Genomic DNA, 19,767 nt, shown 5'->3' with positions numbered 1-19,767 from the left:
GAGAACTTATGATAGTGCTGACATTTGTCTGAAGATATTTACTTTGACATAAATAATCTCTTTCCAAGACCCTCCAGCCAAATTACCTTTCATTTAAAAATAAGGGTAGCAAAAATTGTTGGCTTTTATTTCAGAATAAACCCCCAAATATCACCATCAAAATATGCCTCTTTTTAAGGGGAATTAGACAGGAAAAGGCCCAAAAGAGGAAATCAAAAAGATCTGGTGACGCACGCCTTAAATCCCATCACTCGGGAGGCAGGGGTAGGAGGATTGTGTTGAGTTCGAGGCCACCCTAAGACTATATGGTGAATTCCAGGTCAGCCTGAGCTGTAGTAAAACCCGACCTCAAAAAAAAAAAAAAAAAAAAAAAGGTGTAACACCACCTGCCTGCTCCAGCAGAACCTTAAGTTAGTGTCTGATCCAGTCTCATCCAATCAGTTCTCTCTCTCACCTCCACCTGAACCCAGACCAATCAGCTCTCTTTCAGGCTCACCTTGGCCTGAGGGTAAAGCCCACCACAATAACATTATAGATAGATGATGGACCAACAATTTTTTGGCTTTTCACCTATCGTGAGTTTCCAAGCCTCTGCTCTGGCAAGTTCCCCTCATCTCAGCCTTGCGGGGTTGAGACGGCAGGGACCCCCATGTAGGCTCTCTACCACTTCTTCCTTCCACTTGGCAGGAGCTCTGTGTATTTTTCTTCTCTCTCTCTTTTTTTTTTTTCTCAAGGCAGGGTCTTACTCTAGCTCAGGCTGACCTGGAATTCACTATATAGTCTCAGGATGGCCTCGAACTCACAGCCATCCTCCTACCTCTGCCTCCCAAGGGCTAGGATTAAAAGCGTGTGCCACCTTATCTTTTTGTAATTAAGTTTTTTCTTGACAACTTTCATAATTATAGACAATAACTCATGGTAATTTCCTCCCCCCACCCTCACTTTCCCCTTTGCAACTCCACTCTCCATCATATCCCTTCTCCCTTTCAATTAGTCCTTCTCTCTCTCTCTTTTTTTTCTTTCTGAGGTAGTATCTCACTCTAGCTCAGGCTAACCTGGAATTCATTCTGTAGTCCCAGGGTGGCCTTGAACTCCTGGCAATCCTCCTACCTCTGCCTCCCAAGTGCTAGGGTTAAAGGTGTGTGCCACCACACCCAGCTTATAGTCTCTTATATATATATATATATATATATATATATATATATATATATATATATATTATTTTTATTTATTTATTTGACAGAAAAAGAGGGACGGAGGGAAAGAGAGAGAATGAGGTCATCAGGGCTTCCAACCACTGCAAACGAATTACAGACGCGTGAGCCCCCTTGTGCACCTGGCTCCTGGGAATCAAACCTGGGTCCTTTGGCTTTGCAGGCAAATGCCTTAACCAATAAGCCATCCCTCAAGTCCTTGTTTCTCTTTTATTTTGATCACATCATTTTGCTCTTAGTATGACAGTCTGGTGTAGGTAGTGTCAGGCACTGAGAAGTCATGGATAGCCAGGCCATTTTCTTTACTTAATCTAATAAAGTCTTTTAAGGCTTGCCCTCTGGTATATGGATTCTAATTCTTTAAGCTCATAAGAGAAGAATCTGGGGTAACCTAATTTTTTTTTTTTAATTTACTAGCCATATTGGCATATTGGCAAGGATTCCCCCACAACTCCCATTAAATGAGCATTTGATAACCATACCTAGAGGGATTTCGGTCATATTTGTCCCATACACATCCCAACTTCCCCTACACTACACATAACAATGCAAGGCTCTCTATTCATTTCAGAGCAAAATAAGAATAAGTGTGAACTCCCACTGCAATGTAATTTTTGTCTACATTTTCATGTAGTCTATGAGAGAGACATTGACCCCAAATATACATGCATATGCCTGAAGCCTTTTTTGCAATTCTCTGGGCTACAGATGGTGAGGTGAAAAGCCAGCATGCAGTGCCTCAATTCTGCTAGGAGAATCCTTAGATGAGGCGCTCGTGATGGCGGAGCTCTCTGAAGCTCTATTAATACAAGGACAACAGAATCTTAGTGCCAGGACTTGACCTTCCCACCTAATTGTTCTGGGGATGGCTTCCTCGAAAGCCTAACCTTCATTTATAATTATGATACACTCTTGTGAAATCTAAGCCAATAAGTGAGGTCAAATCGGGACACTTTTGAAAGGAAAATGTAAAATTGAATATTTGCCACCAGAACAAACAACTCAGGATCAGACAATACAGATCAAATGTTTCTTCTGCTTAACAACCTTAAAGATGCTCTAATAGAGCACAAGGCAGCATTTTTTTTTCCCCCTGGAAGTGACTTCTAGAAACTTTCTACTGAGGAATATATTCCCTCGAGTATGCCATTCAAGATGTCCTACACAAGGAGCTCCAACGAAAAACATCCGGTCTGATACTAGGTTTATAGAATTACATCGCTTTTTTTACACTGAATATGCTGCAGGAGTTGGAACACTTGTTTATTATCCTGAGTTGTGGCATAGTGATCTTAAACAAATGCTGGAAGCCCAGTGTGGGCCATTTTGGTAGTGGCTGGAGTGATCCTGTCGTCAGGGTTTGGGGAGATAGTGTCATGTGAGTAAGGGCTCTGAGGTCCTTCCTGAGTACTACCATGGCACAGTAATCTCTCATGACAACTGTGCTCCTCAGCCTCAAAGCAAGACTATTGTTGTGTGACCTGATTTCATTTCAGTGATTGTCCCAGCAAAGAATGACATCATCTCATTCTATTTTTTTCTTGATGACCACTTGTGAATGGCCCCCCCTCTACTACTACACCATAATTAGACTCACCAGGGGAACTTAACTTCCTTCCTGAATGTATCATTATAGTAAAAGCAATGGGGTTTCCTTTGGTCAACCAATGTGTCTGCAGTTAGCTTCCTCACTGAATTTTAAACAGCATTATTTCACTGTTAGCCGAAGCCACTGGACTAGCCGTGTTTACTGCCAGGACAGGTCTAGGTCAGATGAGAATGGAGAGGAGCCAGTTAAAGATAAAGCGATGGGACAAATCTCTCATCCTGTTGACATCTGTCATCTTCTCTGAACATAAGGCTGGAGGTTGAGCCCAGAAGTAGAACTCTTTCCTCAGCATGGGAAGGCACTGGGGCCCATCCGCAGCACCGCAAAACAAAAACCAATCCACCTCACATACTCGCTGGCTTTGAGGACACGCTGTCTGAACAGAGGGAGTTTACTACATAAATATATGTGTGCGTGCCTTACTGGCCCTTATTTATTGCTTGGATTCGGGTTGAAGACACATGTCAAAGTCTTTGAATCACAAAAGGGGAAAAGAACAATGCAGGAGAAGATGTTAGTTTAAATTCGTGGCATTGGATGACGGCCAAATAGAATGTATGCCTGAAGAAAGACTCTGATCGTGTTTTAGAATGTGCTGTCTGAACAGGTGTGGTGGTGCACACACACACCTTTAATCCAGGTATTCGGGAGGCGGACGTAGGAGGATCACCGTGAGTTCAAAGCCACTCTGAGACTACAGAAGGAATTCCAGATCAGTCTGAGCTAGACTGAAACCCTACCTCAAAAAATAAAGACAAAAAAAGAATGTGCTCTCTCTTGCAAAAAAAAATAAAAAAGAAGAAGCAACATATCTGACCCACAAGCATGCAATAAAGTATTATGTCTAAGAGAATGATGAAGACAATGTAAACTAAACTGTGTTATAAAGAGGAAAAATCGGGATGTAATGTTCTTTCTTCCTTGTCGTAGCATACTGAATACTATGAGATGAAATTGCGGGTCTCGGAGTTGGGGATATAGCTCAGTGAGGGAATGCTTGTGTGGGCCAGGGATTAATCTCTAGCACTGTAAAAAAAAAAGAAGTAAAAGTGTATAAAATCTGCTTTCGTAGATTAAAAAAAGTCTTCCTCACAGCAGACACATAACGTGATTATATATATAGTGTTCATTCACACAGAAAAGAATGACTGGCTTGAGTTGTGTGTGGATATATATTTTTTTAATTTCACACTAGGCAGCTTTTATGTTGTTTGACACATACTTTTAAAGGATGTCTGGATTCTGCTGCCTTTTTAAAAAAATATGTTTTATTTTATTTATTTATTTGACAGAGAAAGAGAGAAAGAGAGAGAATGGGCACTCCAGGGCCTCCAGCCACTGCAAACAAACTCCAGACATATGTGCCCCCTTGTGCATCTGGCTAACATGGGTCCTGGGGAATTGTACCTGGGTCCTTTGGCTTTGCAGGCAAACATCTTAACTGCTAAGCCATTCCTCCAGCCCTCTGCTGCCTTTTTAACTGAGAAATTCTCAAAAACAAGAAAGGGTGTTCACAAAGCAAAAGAGTCTATTGCATATACAGAACCCCCAAAGTCAGGACTTTATATTCCACCCATAGCCTTAAATAGCTTATTAGGCATAAAGAAAAATAATCTTAATGCTATTGAGGCTCTGCAGATTCAGATTCTTTGAAAACATGTACTTTACTATTATAGTTGGTAGACAATTTTAAAGTTAGTTGAATTTAAATTAACGTATTTAGTTTGAAATATTATACAAATATAAAGTGTCAGGGATATAGAGCTAAGGCATACTTAAATAATTTTTCTACTTTAAATAGGCATCAGTAGTGCTGGCAATGTAGCTCAGTTGGCAGAGTACGTATGTAGCTTACAGGAAGCCTTGGGTCCAGTCCCAGCACTGTATAAATCAGGCATGAAAGTACATACCTGGGAAGAGGCTCAGGAGTTCAGGATCATCCCCTGCTATATGCTGAATTTGAGGGAAGCCTGCGGGACAGGAGATACTGTCTCAAACAAAACAAAACCCAACAGGCATCAACAGGGCTTTGCAAGGTCTTAATTTCCTTACAAACAACACAGCCACTATTCTAAGTTGTTCCACCTGTGTGCACCAAACCTTCTCTGACAATGCCATAGTAGAACTCAGAAAGTTCAGTACCAGCCATTCAGACCATGATAGGTGCATTTCAAGTTGAAAAGCAGGCTCTACCAAGTTAGTCATCTGCTCCACAGCTGAGAATCCTAAAACTCTCCAGGTCAGGGGGATTTCATTATTCATGGGCTGCCTTCTTATATTAACTTCCTATCTGCCCTTCGAGCAATCTTCTGGCCACCCAACCATAATGGTCTGAATATGCAATGTTACCCCCCAAACCCATATGTTTCAACACTTGGTCTACAGCTGGTAGTGTTGTCTGGGGAGGCTATAGGACTTCTGGGACATAAAGTGACCCAGGCCACTAGCTACTGACCACATTCACTTCTGCTTCCATGAAAGCACTGTGTAAACTACAGATATAGGAGCTGCTTTAGCTGCTTTGACTTTCCTGCCCTGAGATCCTCTGAACTAGGTTGAACGTCTGAACCATGCGTTAAAATAAACCTTTCCTAAGCGAGCCGTGGTGGTGCACACCTTTAATCCCAGCACTAGGAAGGCAGAGGTAGGAGGATCACTGTGAATTCAAGGCCACCCTGAGACTACGTAGTGAATGCCAGGTCAGCCTGAGCTAGAGTGAGACCCTACCTCATGTTCTCTCTCATATGTGGATCATAGCTACAATTGATTGGACTTCTATGTAAGTAGGAAGAAAACTCAGTTACAGAGGCCAGTAAGCTAGAAAGAAGATACAAAGGGAATAGAAAGGGAGAGAAGGGGGACTTTATAGAATGGTATGGTATATATGTATGTAGAATAACAGATTAATGGGGGTGAAAAGGCCTAAGTGAGGTCAGGGGAAGAGACTGAGTAAAGTAAAGGTGGAGGGAGGGCTAGCCAAAATCTAAGAGGATATAAATAAGTCATATGGAAACCTACTTTTGTGGACAATGGAACACTCAGGAGCCATAGATTGTTACTAGAAAACTGTTGGCCAGGGAGGTCCCTGATACCCCAAAAAATTACAGGCCATGGTCGAGGCCCTTGGTTCCCCACCAGGAATAGATGGTAAGAAGACCCTATTGCTTAAGACTCCACAAACATGGGCTGCAAAGTCACTGAGAAATCCTGCTGGAACTGAGCTGATAACCTCCTCCACATAGACCAGCTGACAGAAAGCTGGAAGAAGTCACTCTGCATGCAGTTAAAAGGGAGAGAGAGAAATCACCAGTGAAGATACTCAACCAAATGAGCCAACAGATGCAATAGTGGCACATCTGCTAGGGGGGAAACCAACTGCCCTCTAATTTGACTGGAGGTCAGCTCCATGGGAGGAAATATATCCCTGATACTGAAAACCTACAACAGGGATAGTCATGAGTCCTAGGGGTTTAACATCTGCTGGTGTCTGGCTAAATGTACATACTATGATCACCAAACTGCCCAGTAAGCACTTCTCTTGATGTTCATACCCATATATTAATGCTACTATCACTTTTGGTTAGAGAAGCTTCTCTTTTCAGATGGCAGTGACCTTGGGATGACTCAGAAGACACCATGGTGCTGAGAAGTGACAGAGGAGTGCTCAGCACTAAAATATCTCTATCACACTTTCCAAGGCTCAGGGTCCATTGCGGAAGAGATGGTGGAAAGAACGTAAAAGCCAAAGGAAGGGTAGGACTCCTTACAACATGCTCCTCCAGACACAAAATGGCCTGGATATCCATGACCTCACAGTGCCTGACACTACCTACACAAGACCATCATAATAGGAGGAAAAGATCATGACATCAAAATAAAAGAGCAACTGATTCAGAGGGGGAGGGGATATGATGGAGAGTGTAGTTTCAAAGGGGAAAGCGGGGGGAGGGAGGAAATTACCATGGGATATTGTTTATTATCGTGGAAGTTGTCAATAAAAAAATAGAAATAGAATAAGCCTTTCCTTAGGTTGCTCCTAGGAGGTATTGTATCACCATGATGATAAAGTAACTCAGATACCAGCGAGGGCACTTGAGATTTGCTTACACTATTGCTTGTTCTATTGGCTTGAGTTCTGTGTTTTGGAGGTGATGTCAAGGTCAAATAACTGAAGGTAGGATTTTATATACATACATATATATCATATGTACACCATGATCTCACCTGCACACATACACGTAGTTCCTAAAGACAGAGAACATTCCATCCCAAAGACATGAGCACCGAGATAATGAAGCTGACACAGGACAGCATTCTGAACTGCATCAATCAGCAAAATGTCCCTTATTTTATAAACCCAGTTATCCGAGTACCCACTAAAAGGATCATCCTTCTACAAAAGTGACTGAACCCGAGGGTCCTGGATGTGTAAATACAGATGTGACGGTGGGAAGTGACTCAGTGCTTATCTAATCAACTCAAAGGATGGATGGACGTGGATGAGGAGGGACAGGTCTCTGAAGCCCCAGTCGGTCAAGACATTAAATTTGAATTTTCCAGCCCAAAGATAGAAGAAGGAGATCCAAGCCAGCTCTTACTGGGAGCCCACAGATTGTTAAGAAATCAGTGTCCTGTGTGTTGAAGTTGTGCAAGGAACTCAGATCCAGTATTAGAAAAACACATACTTGTATTTTCCCATAATAGGACTTTACTGGAAAATACTTAAAGGGGTACAACTACTCATTAAAGAGACCAGAATGTGAAATGAAAGATGACTAGTCCGATAAGAAGCAACATGGAATTCCAGGAAAAGTGGCTTTTTTTTTCACAGCACAAAAGAAACTAACACAGATGCTATTGGACCTCAGGTCTTCAGTGGTCCTTTGGGAAAACAAAGGGTGGCCCAGTGTTAAGGCTTTCCAGTTCTTTTGAGTTAATTTTTAGTGGTGTCACAGCTGAGGCCAACCTCTTTCTTTTCCATGGGAACACTGATGCCTGCTGCCCTAGAGGCTCACACCGAGCTATCTGCTCACCTGTCTCGGAGGAGAAAGAAGTCTGATGAAGCCACATGTCTACACGTCTTCTAACCTTATGTCTTATTTTTCTGTTTTGGAATGGTTGACCTCTCCTGCTTTGCTTTTTTTTTTTTTTTTAAGTTTTATTTATTTACTTATTTATTTGAGAGAGACAGACAGAGAGAATGGGCATGCCAGGGCATCCAGCCACTGCAAACAAACTCCAGATTCATGCGCCACCTTGTGCATCTGGCTTACGTGGGTCCTGGAGAATCAAACCAGGATCCTTTGACCTTTTCAGGCAAACCTTAACCACTAAGCCATTCCTCCAGCCCTTTGTTTTTCACTTGTATTTATTTTTGAGACAGCTCAAATTGACCCTGAACTCTAGATCTTCTTGCCTCAGGCTTCAAATTCTGGGATTACAGGCGGGCATCACCATGCCTAGCTGTTAGCAGTTTTGAAGTAAGGGGGGGTTTCCTTTTGACTTCCCTTTTATTGTTGATTCAGCTTGTGGCTAAAGCAAGTATTTGACACAATGCAGTAATGTTGTCCTTCATGGCAATAACCAACCCATCTGCACACAAAGCTACTAGGAGGGGAGAAAACTGCAGACACCCAGGATTGTGCACTGGGCACTCAACTCACCCCAGGCACCCAGAAACTTCCAGCCACTCCCATCTTCACTTTTAAGAGAGTACACTTCCTACCATTAAGCTCCAGGAGAAGCTGGGTAAAACACACCTCTAATGACAAACTTGAAATTCAGACTGAGCAGACCTGCAGACTGTGTTTTGCTTTGTTTTCTGTGTGAGGTTCATGAACTCTGTGGTGATCAGGAGATTGTTTCCAAGCCAAAGTGGGCCAGCGCGAGCCTCACAAGGAAAATGAAGCAAAGGGCAAGGGTGGTGAAGAGTAGCAATTTGAAACCAAAAGATCTCAACAGTTTCCATTGCATAAGTTTGGGTTGGGGTAGGATTTGACATTTGAGAAGAGACTCCAGGGAGTGCGAACTCATATGAACCCAGCTCCTGAGCATATTTTCGCAATGAAGTCCTAGCTGCTGTGGTGGGTCCCCACAGCTTTCCACCATCCCTCAGCACTCTAGGTACTAATGTTTTTCTTCCCAGGCAAGAAACTGTGAAGACAAGCTGTGAACAAGACACCAGGTGACATCTGTGTAACTGTCGCTTCTGACACCATGCAGTTCCGTGTGATGACTGGGGCTGACCAGCCTGCCATTCCTTACCCCTGCTGGAGCACAGCCTCACCCAGTTTCCTGACTAGCTCATGTTATTAAGTCACTTGATTCTTTAGACTCCCAGTTTTCAGAAGGCTCTTGTATCACTTCTGAGAACTGCCACATGCTAGTCCTTTATTGCTCTATTGGCTAAGACAGAGAATGAATGGTGTACGGAAGGACAGGACCATTGTCTTAGTTGCTTTACTTTTTGTTGTGACCAAATACCTGACAAGAAGCAACCTGAGGAAGTCACCTTAAGGGGATACAGTCCACGGTGGCAGAAGGTGCCTGGTCACACTGCAGCCAAGGAGAACACAGGATAAAAGCCACACTGAAACCCCTCCCGGCCCAAGCCCGGTGACCTTCTTTTTCTTCCAGTGAGGCTGTACCTCTTAAAGGTTCTACAGCCTTCCCAAACTGCACCAGCAGGTGGGGGCCACAGGTTCAAACACATGGGCCTATGCGAGACCTCTCGTGTTCAAACCACAGCAACCACCGTCTCCTATTCCTGCTCGCGCTAACTCTTTCCTAACCACTGGACATTCTGTCTTCAATGACAGAGTGCTCAGGCAGCTCTTGGTTCAATTAGATAAGAAATAAAAAATGAAACTTACGAATACCTTTGATGATTTCCTATGATTATCCTGCCTTGAAGAACCTTCATGTCATTTGCCAAATTCACCTTCTCCCGCTGAGGGTGGGGGCTGTCAGCACCTAGGACGAGAACAGAGATCGTCAGCAAGGTCTTCTCCCAGAGCTTGTCTCCATAGCTTCGAAGGAGAATATCGTTAGGAAGAATATGCCTCAAATGCCATCAGAACTGATCTGCTGAGGAGCACGTAGTCAATCTTTGAAACACACTGGGTGACTCAGCCCTTTTCTAGAAGTTTCCATTTTCGACCTCCTGTCATCAACAGAATGACTTTCCATGGGTTCCGTTTTTTATTTGTATTTTTTGGTTTTTCAAGGTAAGGTTTCACTCTAGTCCAGGCTGACCTGGAATTCACTATGTAATCTCAGGGTGGTCTTGCACTCACGGCAATCCTCCTACCTCTGTCTCCCAAGTGCTGGGATTAAAGGCGTGCGCCACCATGTCTGGCTTGGTTCCATTTTTATATAATTCTTTGCTTGAATTTCATAGACCCAATAAAGAGGAGGTTTTTTTTGTTTTGTTTTGTTTTGTTTTTTTTAATTTACTAAGTGTTCCATGCTCAAAAGTTGAATGACATTTAATTTCACATTGTGGGATCTGTTTTAAAGAAAAATGCGCTGGATCATAGAATCTTTAAAAGTCCTGCAAGGTGTTATTTGATGAGTAGCAAAGTCAGCACTTACAAGTAACAAAAATTGTCTACATTCTATACTTACGGCATGTGGAAAGATACTTGAATAGAAGGAAATACCCATTCTAATGCACTGTGTCATGAAGAGACCTCATTTTTATGGATATTACATTTTAACATGTACACAGTCTATGTATGATATATATGTATTTGTAGAGGAAATAAGATAGAATAAGCAAATGATACACTCTATTTAACAATACAACATTTCCTTTGCCATTAATTCTGCCTATAATATAAACCTAAGTGTTTCAGAAAGAGTTCTGACTTCTGGTCAAGGTCGCAGACTCACAACCACGCTAGAGTTCCGGGAATGAAATCAGAAGGCAGAGGGAACTGAAGACACACACAATCTACAAGTAGGACAAGAATAGATAGCTGACTCCCTGGCAGGAGATGAACTACCCCTAGCGCAGCAGCCAGGGCCCAGGGGAGACCACCGAGGAACTGGCGAGATGAGCAAGCGTGCTGCTTCCACAGTGAGTGACAATCTGGACCAGGGTGATGCAGGCAGACACTAAGGATACCCAAAATGCACCAAAACAGAACTTCAGAAACTGCTGAAAACTCAACACTAAAACAGCATTAAAGCACACCCACCAAGGTCCTGGAAGTTTGCAAAAGAAGGAGCGGAAAGAATGTAAGAGCCACAGGGTGAGAGGGAATATCCAGAGCCATAGCCCTCCCCACAAGGACAGACCGCTGCTCTCACAGCTCACAACCCACAGTCCCATGGCGAATACCAGCCATCCCACTAAGGAGGGCCTTCTGTAGAGCAGGAGGAGGGAAATGACTGTCCCAACATATGATGTGTCCATACAAAGTTTCTACTTAAGAAAAAAGTTGGGGGGGGGGTGCTGGAGAGGTGGCTTAACAGTTAAAGCACTTGCCTGTGAAGTCTAAAGACCCAGGTTTGATTCTCCAGGACCCACATACACCACATCTCAGAGGCAACTGGCCCTATTATATCTGGACATAGACGTGCAACCCCTTGTGGTGGACAGGCTTTGGAAGATGGAGTTAGATGCAAGCAGCTCCAGGCGCTCCCCTCCATCTAAAAGCATCTCCTCCCGAGAGAGTTCTGAGGTAGGGCCTCCCTGGGCTGAGCTCTCACTGTTCTGCTCAGGTTCCTCCCATATCATCCTGATCTCATCTCTGCCACCCCAGGCAGCACCTGCACTGCTCAGCCAGTTCTATGCCACCCTCTGATCTAGCACACTCTATCCACGGGCCTGTAGACTACTCCCTTCTGCTCCTAATCCTGGGGGTTGGTGTGCTCTAGAATTTTCCTGTTTCCAGGTCTCTGAAAATACCATAAATTAAGCAGTATACAGTCTATTTTTAAAATACATTTTGGGAAGAGAAATGCATGTACCTAAAATTGTACATGCATGCACCTTGAAGGTAAGTTCTTGAGGCAAAAATATATACGTGAATGGAGCATGGTGGTACATGCCTTTAATCTCAGCACTCGGGAGGCAGAGGTAGGAGGATCACACAGAGTTCAAGCCATGCTAAGACTACCTAGTGAATTCCAGGTCAGTCTAGGCTACAGTGAGATTCTATCTCAAAAACCTATATATATTTGAGAGAAAAGTTGGGGAGATTGGCAAAGCTTGTTGGAAGACAGCACATATATCACACACAAAACCTTGGGCTCAATGTCCAGACCTTCTATCCACTAAAGCTTACTGCATTTGAATGTGATGCCAAAAGTCCAGGCAATGGACATGCTGGTACAGCCTAATATTGAAATGTTGCTACTTTTCTGGACACCATTCTAGACTTGCGTCTAAGGGCAGCAGATTATGGCAATACATGTTTGAATTCCAGCCAACAACATTCACAGGCTATGTGACTTGAGCAAGTTACTTACTCTATGCCTCAGCATACTCCTTTGAAAATTAGGGATCAAAGATGCCGGCACTCCATAGACTTGATGGGAACATTCATGTGAGAGACTCTGAACAGTTTCTGGCACAAAATAAGTGTTCAATAGACACTAACAAACATTACTACTTGGGTAGATTTGTTTTTAAAACCAGTAATACAGACATTTCTTGTATATTTCTTATAAAAAAAACATTTGGAGGACTGGGAGTATAGTTCAGTGGTAGAACCCTTGTCTGGCCCCAAATTTGATTCCTAGCTTCTCTCTCACACGCACATTTCCATGTAGTAAGACTGGGGGACTGGAGAGATTTCTTGGCGGTTAAGGCACTTGCCTATGAAGCCTTAAGGAGCCAGGCTCAATTCCCCAGCACCAACATAAAGCCAGATGGGCCAGGCAGCACATGTGTCTGGAGATTGTTTGCAATAGCTCAAGGCCTTGGCGTGCCCAAGCCCTTGGAGTGTCTTTCTCTCTCTCTCTGTCTCTCAGTCTCTCTCGCTTTCTCTCAAGTGAATAAATAACTTTTTAAAAAAACTTATACTGGGGCCTGGAGAGATGGCTTAGCAGTGCCAGAGGATACTGGCTCGACTCTCCAGGACCCACATAAGCCAGATGCACAATGGGGCACATGTATCTGGAGTTTGTTTGCAGTGGTTGGAGTCCCTGGTATGCCCATCCTCTCTCATAAATAAATAAATAAATAAATATATAAATAAATAAAATATTTTCAAATTAAAACAAATGATACTGAACAATGAGTTCTGGGTTGCAAAAGTCGATTTATTTTTTTGCGCTGGTCTATAGATAATCTTTCTTTCCAAGTTAAGCAAGAACATGTGCCATGTTTTGTTCTAAACATACACGTAGAGGCTTTGATTTCTCCTGTCTAAAATGATAACATAACAATTTATTACAAGTGGTTGAAAAATGAAGCAGCGTAAATACCTGAGTGCTGCATATGTGCATGCAGTCAGATACCTCTTCCTGTTTCACATGAAGCCTGCTTGCAGAATTAATAAAGGCAAAAAGACAACCCATAGACCCATCAAGTTCCCAGCTCCATAATCTTGAGCCCAGGAACTGTACATCGTCGATCCTTCTCTAGGTGGGCCTTGTGACAGGGTGTCAGAACTAGGCACAGCGCAAAATGTGCAGTAGAAATTTGTTTCTTTAAAATATTGGAGAGGCGACTTAGCAGTTAAGGCACTTGCCTACAAAGCCTAAGGATTCAGGTTCAAATTCCCTAGTATCCCCAGTATCCATGTAAGCTCAATGCACAAGGTGGTGCATGCATCTGGAGTTCCTTTACAGTGGCAGGAATCCCTGGCACATCCATTCCCCTCCACTACCCCCCCCCACACACCTCTTTCTCTTTTTCAAATAAATAAAATATAAAAATACTAGGCAGGGTGTGGCGGTGTACGACTCTAATCCCAGCTCTTGGGAGGCGGAGGTAGTAGGATAACCATGAGTTTGAGGCCACCCTGAGACTACAGAGTGAATTCAAGGTCAGCCTGAGCTAGAGCAAGACCTTAACTCAGGGGAAAAAAACAAAACATAACAAAAAAACGATTTCTCAGAGTGAGAGCTATGTGATGGGATTTATCTCCCCATCTACTCTGTAGTCACAATGTGGCCCCAGGAGCTACCACAGTAACGAAATAGCATTGGAAAACGCAGTTGGATGGGAGTCATATAGTGAGTCTTGGTTTATTTTAAAGTTGATTCAGGTTTGAGTCTAGTGCATCTGGAGTTCATTTGCAGTGACTGGAGGCCTTGATGTACCCATATTCTCTCTCTCTCTCTGCCCCTCCCCCTCCCTCTCTAATGTGTCTGCCTGTCTGTGCTTAAAAAAAATAAAAATATTTTTAAATACCTAATTTCAATGCTGTTTTAAAATGATTAAATTAGAAGGAATGAATTGACCCACAGTTCTGAAACTGGGCCACATAAACTTGAATGGACCAGGAAATGGGTAGCCTCACTCTGGGTCATTTTTACCCTTTCTTTTTCCTAAGCCAGGTATATTTTCAGTAAGGCCAGGTGGAGATTTTTTTTTATGCAGATGTCCTTTCATTATCTCCTGAGAATGGCTTTTAGTCTTGCTGCAAAAGCACATTGGACCTTTGCTCCCTTGCCCTTGGGAAGTAATAATCAATTTCAAAGATCCAAAATGTCCTCATTAGAAAACTTGTGCTAAATCACAAAACTTCACTATTGTGGATGGTGCATGCATATGGGATTATTACATCATGCACAATGACATGAGACCAGAAAACATGCGAGCAGGAAGTCAACCCCAAAAGAGAGTTGGGGAGCTTCCAGTTTCCGTGGTGGCCAGAAATGAAGCAACATCCAGCAGTCCACTGCATTCAGGTGTCTGCACCCTTCACTCTTCCGAGGCAAGCAGGGTGACTCAGAAGCACTCGGCCTGGGATGGACCATTGCGCCTGCAAACCCAGAAAGCCCATGTGCCCATGTTACCTGTAGCTTTTACTTGGCAATGGCTTGAGTAACTTAGATGGAGTGGCCGGCACTGAATTCATGAATAGAATATTCTTTGTACTCCCAGTTGTTCTGGGGATCCCCAACATTAACTTTCCCTCCCTCCTGCTTTCCTTTATGGGTGGGGAGTTGTGGCATGGTCTTACTCTGTAGCTCAGGCTAGCTTCAAATTCATGGTAGTACTCCTGCCTCAGCCTCCCAAATGCTGGAATTATTAGCATGAACTCCCAAGCCTGGGTTATTCCCTCCCTCCCTGCCTCCCTTCCTCCACGGTCTTCCTATCTCAGCCTCATGAGTAATAGGATGACAGGTGTGCATGACGGGCTCTGTATCCTCCAGAAAAGCATAAGCCTGTCCACACTGCAAATTGTCTTACTCTGGATATTCGGTGTTAACCTTATGTGGTTGAGATCATAACAGTTTCTTATCTGGACTCCTTTTCCTTTTCTTCTCTCTTTCTCCTCAGTGCTGAGGATGTGCCCCGGGGGCCTCACATGTGCTGAAGAAATGCTTCTCAGCAACTGGGCAACCACCTTCAGTCTTTCTTCTACTGCTTCTTTCTCTTAATGGCAAAGCAGTTCACCATAATAGAAACATTTTTCATCATATCAAAAGTCAGAATCAGGCATGGCGGTACACACCTTTAATCCCAGCATTTGGGAGGCTGAGGTAGGAGGATCCCAGCGAGTTCGAGGCCACCCTGAGACTACTTAGTGAATTCCAGGTCAGCCTGGGCTAGAGTGGAACCCTGCCTCAAAAAAAAAAAAAAAAAAAAAGGGGGGCTGGACAGATGGCTTAGCTGTTAAAGCATTTTCCTGCAAAGTCAAAGGACCCTAGTTCAACTGTCCAGGACCCATGTTAGCCTGATGCACAAGGGGGCACATGACTCTGGAGTTCCTTTGCAGTGGCTGGAGGCCCTGGTGCACCCATTCTCTCTCTCTCTCTCTCTCTCTCTCTCTCTCTCTCTCTCTCTCATAAATAAATAAATAAAGCATACTTTAAAAAGCAAACAAAAAATAAGGTCAGAGAGGCTTAGAATAAATATATCTTCATGGTAGAGCACTTGACAAGTATGCACAAAACCCTGAGTTCAGGGCTGGGTGGTTAAAGATGGTTGCTTACAAAGCCTACCAGCCCAGGTTTCAGCCCCCAATACCACCTAAAGCCAGATGCATAAAGTGGCACATATGTTTGGAGTTCATTTGCAGCAGTAAGAAGCTCTGGCATGCCTATTCTCTCTCCTTTCTCTCCCTCTTGGCTCCCGGCGCCCCACCTTGCAGGAAAATAAAATAACTGTTTGTTTTCAAAAGCCTCCTGGGTTCAATCCCAGCACCACAAATAAAGATAAGTCGAAGATAATTTCTAAAGTTTTAGTTATTTTTCATGTTGGGGGTGAACCAGCAACACCTAGTGGAATTTAGTATCTAAGAAATGATTTTTATAAAATTTACAATTAGAGGTGGAAATCACTTCTTAAATCTGTGTTTAAATACAGCTCGCCTACCAGGAGGAAATATTATACAAGTCCGCAAGCTGAGCCAGTACATCTGGGGCTAAGCCCCTCTGAGAATCAAGGGCTTTTACTCTGCAGTGCTCAGGTGGGGTAAGAGTTCGGAAATCCAGGAAATCCAAGAGGCTTTGCCCTAGAAGATTAAGGGCTAAGCTTAGAAAAGGTGAGAGGGTAGAGAAAGCGAAGGTTATCAAGTAGTCAGATCTTAAAGATGTAAAAAGTCATGGCTTCCTGTCTGTTTATTGGATTCTCTATGCTTTCAGAATGTTAAATTATTCCATTTGTCATCTTTTTTTTTTTTAATCTGCAAATGCCACCTCTCCCTCCCCCACCAACCCAATTCCATCCCAGCATTCCTGTACTGATCTGGAAGATGGCAGGTACTCACTGATCTCCCCCAGGAGGAGGTGGGGGGACACTTCAAGGTCAGGTAAAAATCCATGAACTTTGCTTTAGTCTCTGAGTGGAGCCCCTAGTTCAAGGGAAGTGAAAAGTTTCTGCTTAGGAAAGGGCTTAGTTTCGATGAATAAGTATGAATCTTTTGTGTATTTATGATTCTTAGGAAAGTTCTATTCCATTCTACTTATTGCTGAAGGCTGAGTGCAAGAAAAATTATGCTCTGTGAGGGCACACATGTTAGGATCACCTAGACATGGCCTTCATGTTGCAATGCTAATGGGAACACAACCCACCAGCCTGACCGCAGGGATGTGAGATTAAAGTTGTCAGACCAGTGAGTTTAGATACTGAGGTTTCTTAGGGACAGGAAGAATACAAGAGTTTAGTCTTTATAATTTTTGACAAAACATCAGAGAGTAACATGGTCATTTAATACTTTAAAATTGCATTTTTATTTTTGTAAAATATTTAATTTTTTCAAGGACAGAGAGAGAATGGGCATGCCAGAGCTTCTTGCTTCTATAAATGAACTCTGGATGCATTTGCCACTTTGTGCATCTGACTTTACATGGGGTACTAGAGAATCAAACCCTGTTTCTTAGGCTTTGCAGGCAAGAGCCTTAACTGCTGAGCCATCTCTACAGCCCCCACTTTTTTATATTCATTCAGTGGTTTAATCTAATTCCTTACTGACATTTTCCCTAATATTACCCTAATGAAGGGCTTTCTCTACAGGAAGCTTCTATCTTTCTACGATATACCCAGGTGCCCAAATCCAAAAATATATAGAGGTTTTCTGTCCTTTCATTCTATCCATCCAGGCTCTAGTCAAGAATGGTCTATGGGTTGGAAAGATGGCTTAGCATTTAAGGTGTTTGTCTGCAAAGGATCCAAGTTCTACTCCCTATTTCCCCACAAATAGCCAGATGCACATCGTGGTACATGTACCAAAAAAAGGGGGGCGGGGCTGGAGAAATGGCTTAACAGTTAAGGTACTTGCCTGCAAAGCCAAAGAACTCAGGTTTGATTCTCCAGAACCCACATAAAGCCAGATGCACAAGGGGGCATATGCATCTGGAGTTCGTTTGCAGTTGTTAGAGGTACATTTTCCCTCTCTCTCTCTCTCTCTCTCTCTCTCTCTCTCTCTCTCTCTCTCCCTGCCTATTTCTCACTCTCTCTCTCTCTCTCTTGCAAATAAATAAATAAATAAAAACCTTTTTTAAAAAGAAAGAAAAGAGAGAGAGAAGAAGAAGAATGTTATGCCTTCTAAATATGTGTGGGCTCTAAGCCCTGTTGTCTGCCCACACAGCTCAGGCCTCTGTGTTTCTCACTGGGACACAGCAGTCTCCTCAGGGGTAGTACTGTTACCCTGGGCCTTTGCCCAACCCACACTTCTATAGAAAACTTTTCTAGGGTTGGGAGTATAGTTCAGTGCTAGAACACTGGTCTAGCATGTGGAAGGCCAAGTCTCCATAATCTGTCCCTTTAGCCTGTCCCTCAGACTATGCCATGCTTCCATAGCAGGATATTACTCTCCTCACGTCTGTTATCACTCATGCTTAGCACAACATACCATCCAGTTCAGCAAATGAAGGAACTGAAAGATGAACAATATTTCTAATCTTTTATTTACTTATTGATTTGAGAAAGCGAAAGAAGCATATATAGAGAGAATGGGCAAGCCAAGGCCTCTAGCTACTACAAATGAGCTGCAGATGCATACGCCACCTTGTGCACCTGGCTTATGTGGGTATACTGGGGAATTGAATCTGGGTCCTTGGGCTTCGCAGGCAAGCACCTTAACCACTAGGTCATCTCTCCAGCCCTGGGGTCGGAACTCTTGAAAGCTTCTGCTGCCTGTCCTATGGGCAGGTAATGAAATGACCTGGGCAGTCTGGGTCCTATTGGTCTGTTTGTGTTCTTTCTGCAGGGACCGTGCCAAGGCTGAGAGGAGATGGCTAGTTTTGCAATTAAATTAGCTACAGTGCAGCTTTTAGAGTTGACAGATCACCTGCAAATTTAAGGGTAAAAGAAAAGCCAGGGTTCATTCTAATTCTCAGCTTCAATTATGCCTTGGAATTCCCTTTTCGGCTGTGTGACTGTGTGATGTATGGTGTGGTGTGTGTGCAGTTGTATACAGAATTGATCTTGGAGCTTGCTGGCTTCCAGCTAGACTGGCTGACCAGGGGGCACCAGCAATTCTGTTTCCTCCTCACTTAGCGCAGAGGTTACAGACATGAAAGCCATGCAGAGCTTTTTACGTGGGTTTTTTAAGAGGGTTTTTCCCTTCTGTTTTTGAGACATTGTCTCCTTTTGGGGTTCAGGCTGATCTTGAGCTCAAGCTTCCATCTCAGCCTCCTGAGTGCTGGGCTTGGCCATACAGCACCTGTGGTGGCACACGCCTTTAATTCCAGCACTCCGAGGCAGATGTAGCGGAGAACCAAGAGCTCGAGGCCACACTACATAGTGAATTTCAGGTCAGCCTGGGGTAGAGAGAGACCCTACCTCAAACAGCGCCCCCCCCCAAATAAAACATGAAACAGGGGATAGGGAGATGGCTGTACTGTTAAAGGCACTTGCTTGCAAAGCCTGACAACCTGGATTCGATTCCCCAGTATCCATGTAAAGCCAGATGCACACAGTGGCGCCCATGTCTGTAGTTCATTAGCTGTGGCACGAGGCCCTGGCGTGCCCATTCCCCCCTCCCCCTCTCTTTCTCTGTCTCTCTCCACTTGCAAATAAATATTCTTTAAGAGCCTGGTGTCTTGGTGCATGCCTTTATTCCCATCCTGGTCTACAGGGAACCCTTACCTCAAAAAACCAAAAAAAAAAAAAAAATTTTTTGTAAATACCAATAGATACAGCAAATGTCATAGTTAAAGAAAATGTAAGCATGTACACACGCCAGCACACACACCTGACGTACAGATCCACTTCTGTTTGTCTAAAGACAGACCCGAAGTAAAGCTCACTAGATTAGTGCCGCACTCAGAGCACTCAGGGTGTGCAAAGTGAGAACTTCCCGGTGCACATTATTA

General features: G+C 43.5%; 1 protein-coding gene across 4 annotated transcripts in view; it reads right to left on the bottom strand.

The window, feature by feature from the left end:
* The window catches only part of Sulf1 (sulfatase 1), a 198,089-nt gene that overhangs the window by 144,776 nt on the left and 33,546 nt on the right, over window positions 1-19,767 (bottom strand). For 3 of the 4 annotated variants that reach the window (XM_045142998.1, XM_045142996.1, XM_004653301.2), the window contains exon 2: window positions 9,702-9,795. The gene's annotated coding sequence lies outside the window, so the exon portion shown is untranslated. Of the gene's footprint in view, window positions 1-9,695; window positions 9,796-19,767 lie in introns of all 4 variants that reach the window. The other variant, XM_045142997.1, reaches the window with a different exon arrangement.

Source organism: Jaculus jaculus, chromosome 2 (assembly GCF_020740685.1).
Source record: "Jaculus jaculus isolate mJacJac1 chromosome 2, mJacJac1.mat.Y.cur, whole genome shotgun sequence".
Classification (NCBI taxonomy): domain Eukaryota; kingdom Metazoa; phylum Chordata; class Mammalia; order Rodentia; family Dipodidae; genus Jaculus; species Jaculus jaculus.
This window is presented reverse-complemented; position numbering and strand designations above follow the sequence as displayed.